The sequence below is a fragment of the Tupaia chinensis genome, unplaced genomic scaffold (genome assembly GCF_000334495.1).
Source record: "Tupaia chinensis unplaced genomic scaffold, TupChi_1.0 Scaffold148271_1, whole genome shotgun sequence".
In the NCBI taxonomy this organism is placed as follows: Eukaryota; Metazoa; Chordata; class Mammalia; order Scandentia; family Tupaiidae; genus Tupaia; species Tupaia belangeri.
Genome location: NW_006208122.1, coordinates 757,424 through 772,462, shown reverse-complemented (window position 1 = coordinate 772,462; position 15,039 = coordinate 757,424).

Here is a 15,039-nt window from a genome sequence, read left to right as displayed (position 1 = left end):
AAGAGTGTATGTTACTACACAGATTACAATCAATATTGTGGGATTTATTACTGATGATAACTTTAAAAGGGAAAAATATTGAACGTTTTCTGTTACCAAATTCCTCATGACCTTCAGACTGTAGTATAGTCAGTGAAATGAGAAAAGAAATCATGAGACAAGAAGCTATGACAAGTATTATCTATAGTTATTCCAGATCTTTTATTGAACTTGCCTTCCCAAGCCTTTGCCACCAAGTTAACAGCATTAAGTCTGTAGCTATGTATTACATTTTTTCAAAACTTGTGGGTTCTCTGAAACTAAGAATATGTCTCCAGATTCTTGACTTTTGCCTTTACTTGAATATATGTTGCATGATATACAAGTAAGAGAATTTGGAAGAAGAAACAGAAAAAAAAAAACTTGTACTAAGGGTGCTGCATATCAGAAAAGAGGGAATACGCATTGATTGGGTGCAAACAAGTCACATGCTTCATCAGGACACGTCATGTCACAGAAGATTCTATTGGGTTGTGGGAAAAGCCATGATCTGTTTTTTTTTGTTTGTTTTATTTGTTTGTTTTTTTTATCCTTTTTTTTAATGTGAAAATGAGTCAGAACTTTTCCAGCAACCCAATATTTCCAGGTGCTTTATTCTTTTTCAAATGTGCAAATGGCAAAAGGATTTACAGTGATACCTTTCTGTATCCATAACTAATCTTTCTGCAGTCTGTGACAGGGCAGGGAACTTGTTTGTAACTCCTAGTTTATTGACATCTGGACATGAACAATGGAACATAGAGATTAAGGTACACAGAATAATGAAAGGATTGGGGGGAACATGCTTTCACATTAGGAGGAACAGGCAGCCATTTGGTAGGTGTTTCTTATGTTTATAACTGCATTTAGCTGGCAAAAGCAATTCAAAATCAGTCAGTGGGCTATCAAATCACCAAGAACAGAGCACCACATGAATGTATCTCTTTCAGTTGTTAATGTAAAAATATCACCTCCGAAACTAAATATAAATTGAGTTCAGTAAACATAAATTTTAATGGAACTGATTTGGATTTCAGAAACTTCCTAGCATAATCTCCCTGAATGTATGTATCATTATTTTTCCTTAAGAACAGCACATAAGTCATAATGAAACAAAATCAAATTAATAATCACAAATCCAGGCTTAACTTTTAGAGTGAAAACTAACAACATGTAATTATGCTCCATTTTCAATTTTAAAGGTAGGAAAATTTTCAGTTAGCTAGAGTCTTGAGATTTGACTGGTGTGGAGGTAAGAGACCTGTTAATTTCGTCTCTCAGGAAAAAAAAAAATCAATTTTAGGAGTTTCACTCTTCATCAACGGAATCTGAATTCTTTTTCTGTCTGTCCAAAGAAATAAACTTCCTGTGGTCTCTGGCATATGATCTACATGTTGGCCTGAGACACCAGGGCAGCGTGTCAATCTATTTTGAAAATCCTGCTAACACTGGGGGTCATCTAATATGAGGCATATGGTCAGAATCAATCCGCTCTCTAAGAGTCCTGTTCCTTTCACTGACCAGAGCCACCGCCTGGGATGATTTCCCTAGAACTTTTGATGGTTTCTCATCAGGACTCACTAGAGGATAAGGAATAAAAGACTTTAAACCGATGAGGAATGGTTTATATATGATATTTCAATGGTCTTATTCCAGCATAAGAAAACGGTGAGACAAGATGCCTGCGCTGGCTGTAATCTAAGAAGAAACAGGTGCAACATAAATAAATAACTGATGCCTACCAAACACACTCTCATCTTTTTTTTTTTTAGGTTTCTACTATAGAGTGTATACATTCACCAGAGAGAGACAGAGAAAGTGAGAAATCACCCCAAAAGGGATGGTCCCTCTATAATCCCTTCTCCATTCTCCTCTCAGCATTTTAGGCATGCAGTTACATGCACCTCTCATAATTTTCAAGCTCTGGGTCCGGGGCTCGAAATGTACAGCTGGCCATGGAGGATCCGGCACCTTAGCTGTTGCACCTGTTGGTCCTGAAAAGGGCTTTCCTTTTAAGTTTGCTAATGTATTGTTATTATCCATACATTTCACCTGTTATAACCAAATACAGTCAAAGACTGAGGGATAAGAAAAAAAAAAAACTAACATATCGAGAAGTAAAAAAGAGGTCTGAGCAACTGTACATTCTGGATTCCATTAATGTAATTTGCAAAAGTTCTTGCTCTAATCTTTTTTTTTTCCCCTTGGACAGGATTTTGCTATAGGGTGCATGTGCTCGCCAGACAGACAGACAGACAGAAAGTGAGGAATCCCTCCCCCCCCAGGGGGGATGGCCACGTCACAATCCCTTCTCCTCCACTCTCCTCACAGGATCTTGGGCACGCACGCACACGCGCCCGGCCTGAGTTTTAAGCCACCGGGTCCCAGATGCGAACTGCAGTTGACTACATGGGAGTCCAGCGACATAGCCATTATGTCAACTGCTGGTCCCATTGCTCTAATCTTTTTGAATATTATTTTAAATATGGTTATCAGGAAATTTACTTTGGTTTCTCTTTCTACAAGACAGTAAAAGAAACAAATTAGGTAGGGCACTGTTCTTGTCTTTTTACTACAATAGTGCTAGGAAATATACTGTCGCATTGTTTGACATTCATCAAAATGATATGAATCATAAGGAAAAAAGACATTTATGTAAAAATGCCTTTTTATCAACATGGTTCCAAGAAAGAAAATGTTATGCTTTAAAAGATAAGCTTATACAGAAAATTCACAAAAATGAGTAATAGTAAAACCAAATGTTATCAGTCCACACTGAGTTGTATAAGAATAAAAAAGCTTGGTTCAACTCCTAAATATTAACTTTTAAAATTCATCTTTTTTTTTTAACAAATGAAACATTTTTGAAAACTTCCTTGAAAATATGTAACTACTTAAATATTTTAAAAGGAAGGTGTTCCTATGCATGGAACTAACATTTTTTAACACCTGCAGATATTTTCAGACTTTACTTTTATTTTTGTGGCAGAGGTTTTTGCCTCAGGTGCAGGCCCTTGCCAGAAAGAGAGGCAGTGAGTAGGAAAGTGAGAAATTACCTCGCAGAGGGATGGCCACGCTGCATTCTCATTCCTTCTCTTGCGTTCTTTTTCCAGGATCCTGGGCACACACATGTGCCCACCATCAGTTTAACGCCACCGAGTCTGGGACTCAAACCACTGTCAGCCATGTGGGAGTCCAACAATGTAATTGCTATGCCATTTGTTGGCCCCAGACTTTATTTACTTTTAAAAATAAAATGTTTTGTTAAAATTTCAAGAAAGATATATCTATATATCTATATATCTAGATAGCTAAATATAGATATCTAAATATCTATATATCTATCTATTTATCTAGATATCTAAATATAGCTATCTAGATATATAGATATCAAAAAGAACAGGAATATAACCATAATTCTATAGGCAAAATAAAATTTTAAAACATCACGCAACTCATAACATCAATTTTGGGGTAACTCAATTATCTTTAACATGTAAAATACCAATAACTATGCCAAGCGTGTGAATTAAATCCCTGAAGAGTTAATTACCCAACCCAATGATCTCCATACTGTATGATACTGTATTTTTAGAAAGGTTAAGTATGTCTGACTTCAGCTTTCCTGAGGACCTGGGTTAAAAATCATGCTTCTTGCAAGCAACTTGGCTCTCGCAGTTTAGCATCATTATTGTCACCTGGAGAATTCGCTGCAAATTCAGTCTCTTGAGTCCCACATTCTCAGTCTTAGGTAGTAGGTCAGAATTTGACACTAATAAACCAGCATTTTAAACTATGTTCATAGGTATTATAAAGCAAAAACTAAGAGTTTTAGAACAGCTCTTCCACCTGTATCTCTTTGGTGAACTTAAATAGTCAAAAAGAGCCACTTTTTATTATCTTTTATAGAACATGGAAATAACACTAGAGTCTATCTCAAAGATTATTTTTAACATTAATAAGGTAATACATCAAATGAATATAAAACAGTAACTAGCACAAATAAGCACTCTGTTTCTGATCATGCTTATTTTAATTGACATATGGCATACAAGTAGTAGAGTCTCCCCATTTCTTTTTAGAGAACGACAGGCATGCAAGCTATCTTACTCTACTGGGTTGTTGGAGAATCCGGAGGTATTTTTTCTTACTATGCAAAAATGCTCATTACTCTCCCCGACAGCCCAATATTTTCTATTGCTCTAACTGAATACCAAAGACATACAAAACGAAATTTTATAAAGAGTAAAGCTGGTTTTAGCTCACAGTTCTGGAGTTCAAGACAAAGGCAACAAACGTCCCAGGAGAGCCTACACGCTACACCAAACGCGGTGGAGAGCCAGAGCCCTTCTTTTTCCAATAAAGCCGCTCCCGCGATAACAACCTTCCTCCAGCGATAAGAACCCCACTCCCGCGATAACTACCCCACTCCCGTGATGACAGCCCCACTCCCGATAACCACACCACTCCCGCGATAACTACCCCACTCCCGTGATGACAGCCCCACTCCCGCGATAACCACACCACTCCCGCGATAACTACCCCACTCCCACAATGACCACCCACTCCCACGATAACCACACCTCTCCTGCGATAACTACCCCATTCCCGCGATGACAGCCCCACTCCACTGATAACAACCCCATTCCTGGGATGACCACCGACGTCCGGTGCTAGCAACCCCAATAACAACCCCCAGTTTTACTAGAACACCCCAGTGTCGCACTAATCCCACTCCCCTGACACATGGTATTAGCCCATGTATTCAGGCACTGCTCTCAGTAATCCATTAACTTATTCCTGAGGGTAGATCCTCTTTTAAGGGCCTACCTCTTAATCTTGCTAAGATAGGAATTCAAGGGCCAGTAGGTGAGTGGTGGTGTTAGGCCGAGTTAGCATAATCACCGCCATGTTAGGGAATGCTGGGGAAGTTAGCTTAATCACTACCCTGTTGAGTCTTCAGGGACGGAGCCCACTTTGTTAGGGCCTCAAGGACGGGAACCAGGAGTCTGGGAACTCTCAGATAAGTGGAAAACGGGAGGGCCCAGCACCTCCGAGGCAAGGTCATCCAAATCCTTAGCTGAGAGCCCTTATCTAGACCTAAGCAGGTGGTGAGAGCTGGACCCTCGCGTCTCATACCCCCCCTTCCTTTGTGTGTTACAGTCTAGAGAACATCCTGAACTATAAAAGATCCCTTTACCTTAGGCTCGGGGTCCTTGTGAAGGCCCACTGCAACGGGCTGAAACTTGGACCCCAGCTAGCTGGAAAAATAAAAGCCTCTTTTGCAGTTGCATTGTCGCTGTCTTTTCTGTGTCTCCATCAGTTAGACCGATCTCTGGACCCTTACAGTGGTTAAGGTGCTGGACTACCACGTGGCTGAGGTCTTTCAAATCCCAGACAGGGCGGCTTGCTTTCTCACTTTCTCTCTCTCACTTTCTCTTCCTCTCTGTGTGTCTCTCTAGTCAGCACCCCTGTACAAATTTAAAAATAATAATAATGGAGACCAGCAGATGGCATAATGGTTATGTCGCTGGTCTCCCAGATAAGTAGACCGCATTTTGAGTCCTGGACCCAGCAGCTTAAAGTTCACCGGGGCGAGCCTGTGTGTGTGTAGGCTTAAAATCTCAAGAGGAAAATAAAGGAGAAAGGATGGCAAAGTGGTCAACCGCTCTAGGGGGTAATTTCTTGCATTCTGTCTCTCCAGCAAGCTGACATGTTCTATAGCAAAAATTTCTCAAAAAAAGAAGAGAAAGAAAATAAACAAAATTAAATAAACAATTTTTTAAAAATTGGAATTAAATTTCAATATGAGTTTAAGAGGATATAGTTGTTCAAATGATAGGACATAGGAAAAACTTTGGGAGAAACTGTGGTTCCAGTGCCAAACCAGGTTTTTCTTGGGGCGAGGAAATGAAGGAAGTATTAAAGCATACTGCAGGAAAAAAAAAAGAAAGACAGACATTTGTTAATCTTAGTGTGGAAGTTCTAAATAGTCTAATTAATACTGAAAGTTTGGAAGTATAGGAACAGTACGTATGTGAATTAGTACAGAGAAATCACTGAAAAATGTGTGGTCTATGATCATCTTTCATTCTTTTGCTTATATCTCTAACTCAATTTTTTATTATATTCCTTCCTGCTTTTCCTACCTGTCAAATTCCACTATGAGATAAATCCAAATGTTTGGTGCCTACATATCCACAGAAGCACATTAGGAGAAAAGTGATATAATCGTGTAATATTGACACTCCTGTAAGAGTAATTATTTAGACAAATGAATCAGAATTATTAGTAGCTATTGCCCCCAAAATGTAAATAAAGTTAATGGTGAAGAAGGATGATTTATTGTAAGGTATCCAAATCAAAATGAGAGGTTAACCAACCAAAGAAGCTATAGCACCTTCTGGATCATTTCTGTGCATGCCCTCTTCCTTTCTTTCATAGAAGGAGCATGACCTCAGGCAGATTTGGGATAAATATTTAAGTTGAATGACCAGAGAAAAAAACATAATTTTTAGAAAAATAATTCTGATTAGAAATATCTCAGGGAAAAAAAATCTGATTGCTTCCACTTGTGCAATAGAATGACCCATATAGTGGGACAATTATTGTTCTTACTATTATAATAAATAAAGGTTGGGCTTTTCCAGAACAGTATTATCCTCACTTATATATATTTTTTCTATATCAAATATACTGCAAACTGTACCAGGAAGAAAAATGTCTTGTTCACCATTGCACTTCCCAAACCTTGAATACTAAGAGAGAGTGCTACATAATAACGATGTCGTGAATTAATGGGTTAAGAATTTTAAAACTTTCTGTGACAAGCAGTTAGTGTAATGGCTACGTCACTGGACTCCCATGTAGTTGATTGTGGTTCGAGTCCCAGACCTGGTGGCTTAAAGCTCATGCCAAGCGCATATGCGTGCATGCTCAAGATCCCAAAAGGGGAATGGAGAAGGGATTGCAGTGTGGCCATCCCCCCTGGGGGGTGATTTCTCACTTTCTGTCTCTCTATCACTCTCTGTCTTTTTGGCAAGTGCATGCACCCTATAGCAAAAACCTCTTTAAAAAAAAAAAAGAATTTAAAACTTTCTGTAGTTAGGGTTATAAGAAATTTCTACTTATGAAGCTAATTTTTTTATTTTATATGATAAATTTACATTTCTAATAAATTTTGAAGATGTAATGAAAAGGTAAAAATCTCAGAAATTTTTGTATTTGTATTTCTTATATTTTCTCTTCCCTCACATAATTTTGTTTTCTTGAGAGATGTAAAAATACAGTTTAATGACTCTCTACCCTCTTCATTTGCCCTCACATAATTTAAACATTTTTTTAAGTGGTGAAATTACTGCAGTCTTACATCAGGGACTTTACTATTTAAATTCTTTTCAAAACTAGTACATATATGGTTAACATGAAGAGCCACCCATGAGTCTGAGGAAGCATTTGCTAAGTAAAAGGTTATATGCACATGGAATGAAATGACTCAACCATAAAGCAAAAGTAGGTGCAAAACAGACTTTGACCTATGCTTTTTTAAAGTTCTCCAAAGCCAGATGAGATCAAGATACTCCATTTGACATTTCTCTTCCATGTTCCACTAGGATTTCTTTACAAGATTTTTAGAGAAAAGTAGCATATGGGAGAAAATGCAAGTTTGTTGTAAGAATGTGTCACTTAGTTGAAATTATGCTTCATCTTTGATTTCTTATCAGAGAATAAAAGTGGTCTCTGAGACAAAGATCTCTTACAACTCTAGAAGAGAATTAACAAATTATATAATGTAAAGAAATGAATTTTGGTTTCTAAAGCAAAAGAATAAATGCTAACTTTAGGGAAAATAGAAAAGGTTATTTTATACTATGGGAAAGTATACAATTTACTGAGAGTACTTTTTTTAAATGGAGAGTTATGAACATTACCAATGACTAAGTTATATCCATACATTCAAAACAAAACAAAAAGCTTCTACTTTGTGCATATACATCTTTTTCCTAAATCTTTGTGTTTATATGGTATATGTGAGAATGCATATTTATTTTAAAGCAGTTTTTGTTTTAAAATGACTTAAACTATTAGAACATTTACAGGAATAAAAAGTGATTAAATGAATGCTACCAATGTATACATTTAAATACATTGATTCTAGTCCTAGATCTAATATTACTTATGTGTTAACATTTTTATTAAAAAAAATAGTAAAACAGTCTAAAGGTAGTATGAAAACCATTTATTTGACAGCAAATTAAAAGTTGTAATTTCCCCTTTTCTGCCGTAGTATACTAATCCATAATTATAAGTTTTATTCACTATGATTGTCAGTGCTGATTGAATGGCTATTGAAATAATTGATATATGACAAGTAAGGATGGCCATGAATCAGACACATAGAAATGGAAAAGCTAAAATATTCAGCATTATGGAGGAGCTGATTCTTCTTAAAAATTCAGTAAAACTATCCCAAATGTATTTTTTTTTTGAGAGGTTTTCGCTATAGGGCGCGTGTGCTCGCCAGACAGACAGAGAGAGACATAGAGACAGAAAGCGAGAAATCACCCCCCAGGGGGGATGGTCACGCCACAATCCCTTCTCCTCCATTCTCCTCTCGGGATCTTGGGCACGCACGCACACGTGCCCAGCATGAGTTTTAAGCCACTGAGTCCGGGACGCAAACTGCGGTCAACTACGTGGGAGTCCAGCGACATAGCCATTACGCTAACTGCTGGTCCCCCCAAATGTATTTAATAGTATACTACATCTTTTCTCTATACTCATCTATTTGATTCATGTAAAGTTAGTCTATCCCTAATGGTCTAGGAAAAGTCATTGGTCTTCTGACAATCTTTGTGAGTTTGCAGAGTTTGATTAATCTCTCCACTTTGATATTCTGGAATTAGAAATTAGTTTGATCCCCCTTAATCAATGATCCATGGCAGCTACAAAGGAACTTGATCAAATCTCCAATAAGAAAGCTAAAGAGTTTTTAACCTGTCAGTCACTCAATATCTAGCTAAAGGTACATTTTAGTTAATGAGCTCATAAGACTGGGAAGTTTAATTTGAGATGCTCTGGGAATTCTATGACTTATACAATTTCTCAATTCTGACTTATTATCTAATTATTATCCAAAGGAGGAGTTTGAATAATACTGTACTTATGGAAATCCACACATTGCGCATTTATTCTCCTGTGTATACTGGCTTTTCTGGAGCACATTTGCTTGTATCATTGGTTTGGTTTGGGGTGTGGCCATTATGATAGAGAGAATCTGTCAGATTTAAGAGAAATATAAGCAATAATCAATAAGAACAGGTGTCAGATTCAGTGTGGAATGAGGAGAAAACAGCGTCCTGATACTTCCGTAGTTTGGGCAGAACTGTCAAGATGGTGTTGCCTTTTAGTAGGATAAGGAATATGGGAAGAAAATTGGGTTTAAAGGCAGTTTGCAACTTCATTTTTGGACGTGTTCATTTACCATTGAGATATCCAAGTGAAAATGTTGACTTAATAAGTAGAAGTTAAATTCTTCCAGTTTATGTACTAGATTTTCTAAAATTGGATCTTCAGCAAAATTTAGTATAGATCTGGGCTCATATAATGGACAAAATTCATTGTTATGTTACAAGGCTTTGGGGAAAAAATGATCAAGACATATTTTGGATCTTCTCTGCCAGTGTCATAAGACACTGAAAATTGTCTTTTATCACAATTTTCCATTGAGAGTATCACAGATTAAATTTCTAGAACCATTAAAGAGAAACCCAAAGTGCTGTCTATGATGTCAATCTTGAAGTTAGTGCACGTGATGAAAACCATTACTTTCAATATTTATTTGCTTAATGGTACCATTTAGTTAAGAAAACTCTAGGAACTTCTACTTTATCAAAAAAGGAAAATTTGTCAAGAGTTTCAAGAGGAAATACCACATATATTTCTTTATAATTTGAAGCTGAATTGCAGTCTCCCATCCAGATATCTCCTCCTTCTTACAGCTAAGCAAACTAACACTGTTCACAATCCTAAAACACTAACGTACATTCTTTCAAAGTATTCAGAAGAAATATGGTGGACAAATCACCTGGACAGGATTTATTTTTTCTTAAGCCTCAAAGCATTCATAAAGCTATTTTTTCCAATAAAACACCTTCAATAAATTTAGAATACAGTCAATGTTATAAATTATATGACCCATTAAACATTCTTAATCAACCTCTGAATAAATACTAATTAAGGGTTCTGTCAATTTCCTTTGCATTTTATAAGAGTTTGTTCTTTCATCAAAGTAACATTACCTGAATATCACAAAATATTTGCTGTTTAGTATTTTGTTCTTGCCAGCTCAGAGACATTTTTATCTTAGTTTGAAAGGAAATTGAGATCAAAAGCAAATGCTATCAGATTGTAACAGCACTCAGATGTTAAAAGCACCCTGATAAACTATTAGTAACTTTCTAAAAATACCAGTGAATTAATTTAACAGAAAATAATTGGGGAATATGTAAAGTCCTCAAGTTATTTTCACCAAGTGAGTATGAGCTACCTAGGAGAAAGATAAAATACATGCTATTTTTGTTCCATTATTGTAATATATGAACTTTAGCTAAGTTCATTCTAATAGTAATCCTTAAATATATATTTTGTTATACTTAATTTAAAAAATACATACACTCCTTTTATTTTTCTTTTAAAATGGGATTAAATATATATATAGCATTATTAAGTCAAATATTTTTAAGGAACTTTCTACATGATGGAAATTCTACTAATTATTGGAATGTGATATTATCCAGTATGCATACTGTGCTCATAGAGCATATCTTCAACAAAAAGATGTAAATAATCACAAAGAAAGAAAATATGAAAATAAATTATGATAAAATTAAAAAATTCTAATTGGGCCATATAAATTGTTAAGGGAGTTCACAGAATGAGCCCCCCTAAATACGAAGGGGCTAGGAAAAGGTAGGCACAATCATAACTTCTGATTATTTGCGGTAATGTAGTCCAAGTTATGTGTCACTCATGTTAGTTACTTCCTTTAGTTTTGTTGCTGTTGTTCCCACTGTTTTATTTAGTTCACCAATTACATAATGATTATGTCACTGGCGTCACTCATAGTTGACTGCAACCCAGTGGCTTAAACCTCACACTGGGCACATGTGCATGTGTGCCCAAGATCCCGAGGGGATAATGGAGGAGAAGGGATTGTGGCATGGCCATCCCCCCTGGGGGGAGGGTAATTTCTCGCTTTCTGTCTGTCTTCTCTGTCTCTCTGGGGAATACACACACAGGCTATAGCAAAAATCTCTCTGAAAAATAAAGTAAAAATAAAAAAGAGTTACTTTGGATATCAGAGCCCTGTTATCTTTACCACGCTAAGCTAAATATAAGTATCATGGAGCCAGCATCCCTGAGGAGCAGCTCTCAACCAACGACAAACAAAAATCTTTTTTTTTTTTTGAGAGGTTTTCGCTATAGGGCATGTACGCTCGCCAGATAGACAGAGAGAGACATAGAGACAGAAAGCGAGAAATCACCCCCCAGGGGGGATGGTCACGCCGCAATCCCTTCGCCTCCATTCTCCTCTTGGGATCTTGGGCATGCACGTACATGCGCCTGGCGTGAGTTTTAAGCCACTGGGTCCAGGACGTGAACCGTAGTCGACTACGCGGGAGTCCAGAGGCATAGCCATTATGCTAACTGCTGGTTCCCGACAAATGGAAATCTTCATACCCAGAGCTCCTTCACCCTTAGTTAGGTCTCTGTGAGTCAGATGTTCTACACTGAGTGCAAGAATTTCTCAGCAGGATTAAGCTTCGATTCATGGCAGCAATTTGCTGCACAGTGAACATGATTATTATCTATCTTTTCTTCCTGTCTCATTTCCACATCTCCCTGAGGGTATTTGCTAGAATTCTCTCCCCAAAAAAGTATTGGCACTGCAACATTTGTCTCAGCGCATGCCTCTGGGTACTCAACTGTATGCTTCTAGGTAAACTTAGAATAAAATAGACTTTAAAATAGTGATCATGTGATTTCACCAACTTGATCATTTCCAATGTGATCCTTGGTGGTATAAATTGGTTCATTTATTCTAAGTCTGCACATAAATGTTTTTCTGTATTATTGGTTTTAATATTAATCATGAGACTGGGCTACTTTATAAATATTAAATGTATATGCTGTTAAACAATAAAATAGTTGTATGAATTTTCCAAGAAAAAAGATTACATAACTGGCTGATTGACTTTTCTTTTAGTTCAAAATTAGTAAATATATATGAACTATAAAAAATATTATACTTATCATAAAATACATGTATAGCTAGGAGTTATTTTATAGCCAAGGGAAAACAAAGGTCCAAAGTAGTAAGTCAACAAAGGCTAGGTCATGCCTTATCTTGCTCCTTCTTCTACCCCAGAACATAACATGAGACTGCTACTTAATAAGAATTATTAAACATTTTATAAATGAATATTTTAAGTTTAAAGATTAGATAGTCATTGAGACTGTTTCTAAAGGCAGCATCACATTGCAGAATTTGAGAATATGCTGTTGGCCATTTTTTCTCTTCTCTTTTGGAAAACGTGCAGCTGTATGGTACCCTGTGCATGAGTCCACGAGCCTTGCTGGCCACAGAGCTGAGGGCGAGGATTACAATGTGGAGATTCTGTCAAGGGTGACTCCCTCTCTCAAATAGAAAATAAATAAACTTGAAGAAAAAGAAAATATGCTTTTGATCCCTATTAGGGACTTATTACATAAGAAACATTAGGTGTCTTGAAAGAGTGAAGAATCTACTAGAATACAGCAGAGGGTTGTAATGTCGAATGGTTATCAGATTAAAGGGGATTGTGATTTATATCACCTGTAAAACACCATAAGCTCAAAGAGTAGAGCTACAAGCAGGGCCCGGGATCTTTCCTGTGGTGCAGTAGTAGTTAGTGTAGCAAAAAGGTTACTGCCATTCATTTAAACAAAATGGGCATTTTATGTACCTTCACTGTCAGACAAGATGCAGTTGAGCAATGCTTTTGTCGAACGTTATAAAGGGCATGAGTGATGGGGGTGGGGGACGAGGCAAGGAGAGAGGAAAAAAAGCTATTTCATCTATTGATAGCCAACCCAAGAGAAAAGCTATTCTCTTTCCAGCATAGTATCAAGTGACTTTTTAAATGACCCCAACACTTTCTCCTCAAAGAAAACCTTTCTAGGTGGGCAATTCAAACATTTATTATTGTCTCAATAGGGAACTAAAAGAAAAAAAATATATATCAGGGCCTTCTTGCAGTAGGCTGTTTTGCTATCCTCAGCACAAAGGGAATTGGAAATCTATTTACTAAGTGGGGCTCCCCTCCTAGTAAGTATAGCTATTTCCAACAGCATATGAATTACTAATACTTTGGAACTAATCTTCTAGGATGACTAAAGATTAAAATAGGTCTTGAAATTCTTCTAAAATGTCTTTATTTATACTTATAGTGAAATATGTTATTGGAAATAACTCATTCGTTAATATTTTAGAGCGATAATTGCAATAATTAGCAGTTATCATAGCCTAGATTTTAAGTAATTACGTTATACTAGAACGAGGCTTGTCAAATAGTTTGCATTCTTTTCCTCATTTTAGTTTCACAGCTGCCCAATAAAAATTTTTATTAATTCTGTTGTAAAGAGAAGGAAAACTAAATCTTAGAATGATTAAGTAAATATTCCAAAACCAAACATTGAGAGGATATGATTATTACCCAATTCTAATAAGAATAAATAGGATAAAAGCAAACTGTTCTAACATTCTTTGGGCTTGTAAATATTTTTAAATAAATTTTTAATTTGTATATAAAATATAAGAAACACAAGGGTGCTTGGGTGAGGTTTAATCATACCTTTCGCAAGATTATTTCTGTTCATTCATAGACAAAATTTGAGCCACATAGTAAAGTGTATGTATCGCTATCTATTATCGAAAGGCATTAAAAACCTTTTTGCAAATAGCAGACAGACCCAGGTGAAAAGTTAATTTCTGGACTGATGTCTAAATAGGAGATGATATGGGCTCCAGCAGTCAAACGCAATTGTTCCATTGTATGCATTTTCGATCTCTGAAGCCAACTTAAAATCTATTTTAATAATATTATACCTAAACTTTTTCACTGGGCTTATTTGAGGAACTAAAGTAACCAAAATACAATACCTGTCATGACCAAGTTTTAAACAAGTGATAAGGATAAAATATTTTAAAATATATTTGCTGAACTTTATTTCATAAATAAATACACTTTCTGAATATTTGGTAAAATTTTGATGTAGGTATGTGGAAAATGAATTTTAAACATTAATCCTGTCTCCTAGGGAATGAAAGGTGACAAGGCCAGCTGCTCCCTTTTCTGGATCTAATTCTCAGTGACAAGAATGTCTTGATTGGCAATGTCATGTTCCTGCTGGTGAACTTTTATTTCTGAGTGTGACAGAATTACAAAGACATTTTTTGGTGGAAGATCCTTAGAGCCTTAAAATCCTAGAATCTATTAACCAGTACACATAATAATCATATTATAAAACAAGTTATAATCTATGTGAATCACTTTTTTATAATATGACACATAAGTTTAATATATTTGGGACCAGCTGATGGTGTAATGGTTATGTCACTGAACTCCTACATAGTCTACCACGGTTTGAGTCCTGGACCCAAGGCAGCTTAAAACTCATGCCGGGCACATGTGCATGCATACCCAAAATCACAAGAGGAAAATAGAGAAGAAGGGATTGCAGTGTGGCCATCCCCACGGGGTGATTTCTCACTTTGTCTCTCTGACTAGTGCACACATCCTATAGCAAAAAAGAACTCTCTAGAAAATAAAATTAATTAAATAATTTTTCTATTATTGTTATTACTAATAATAATAAGATATAATCATAGTAGCAACATTGAATATTAATTAGAATGGGAAACATGATGAAACCATGGGAATAGTAGAAAAACTAAGAGACTGAGAGACTAAGGGACTC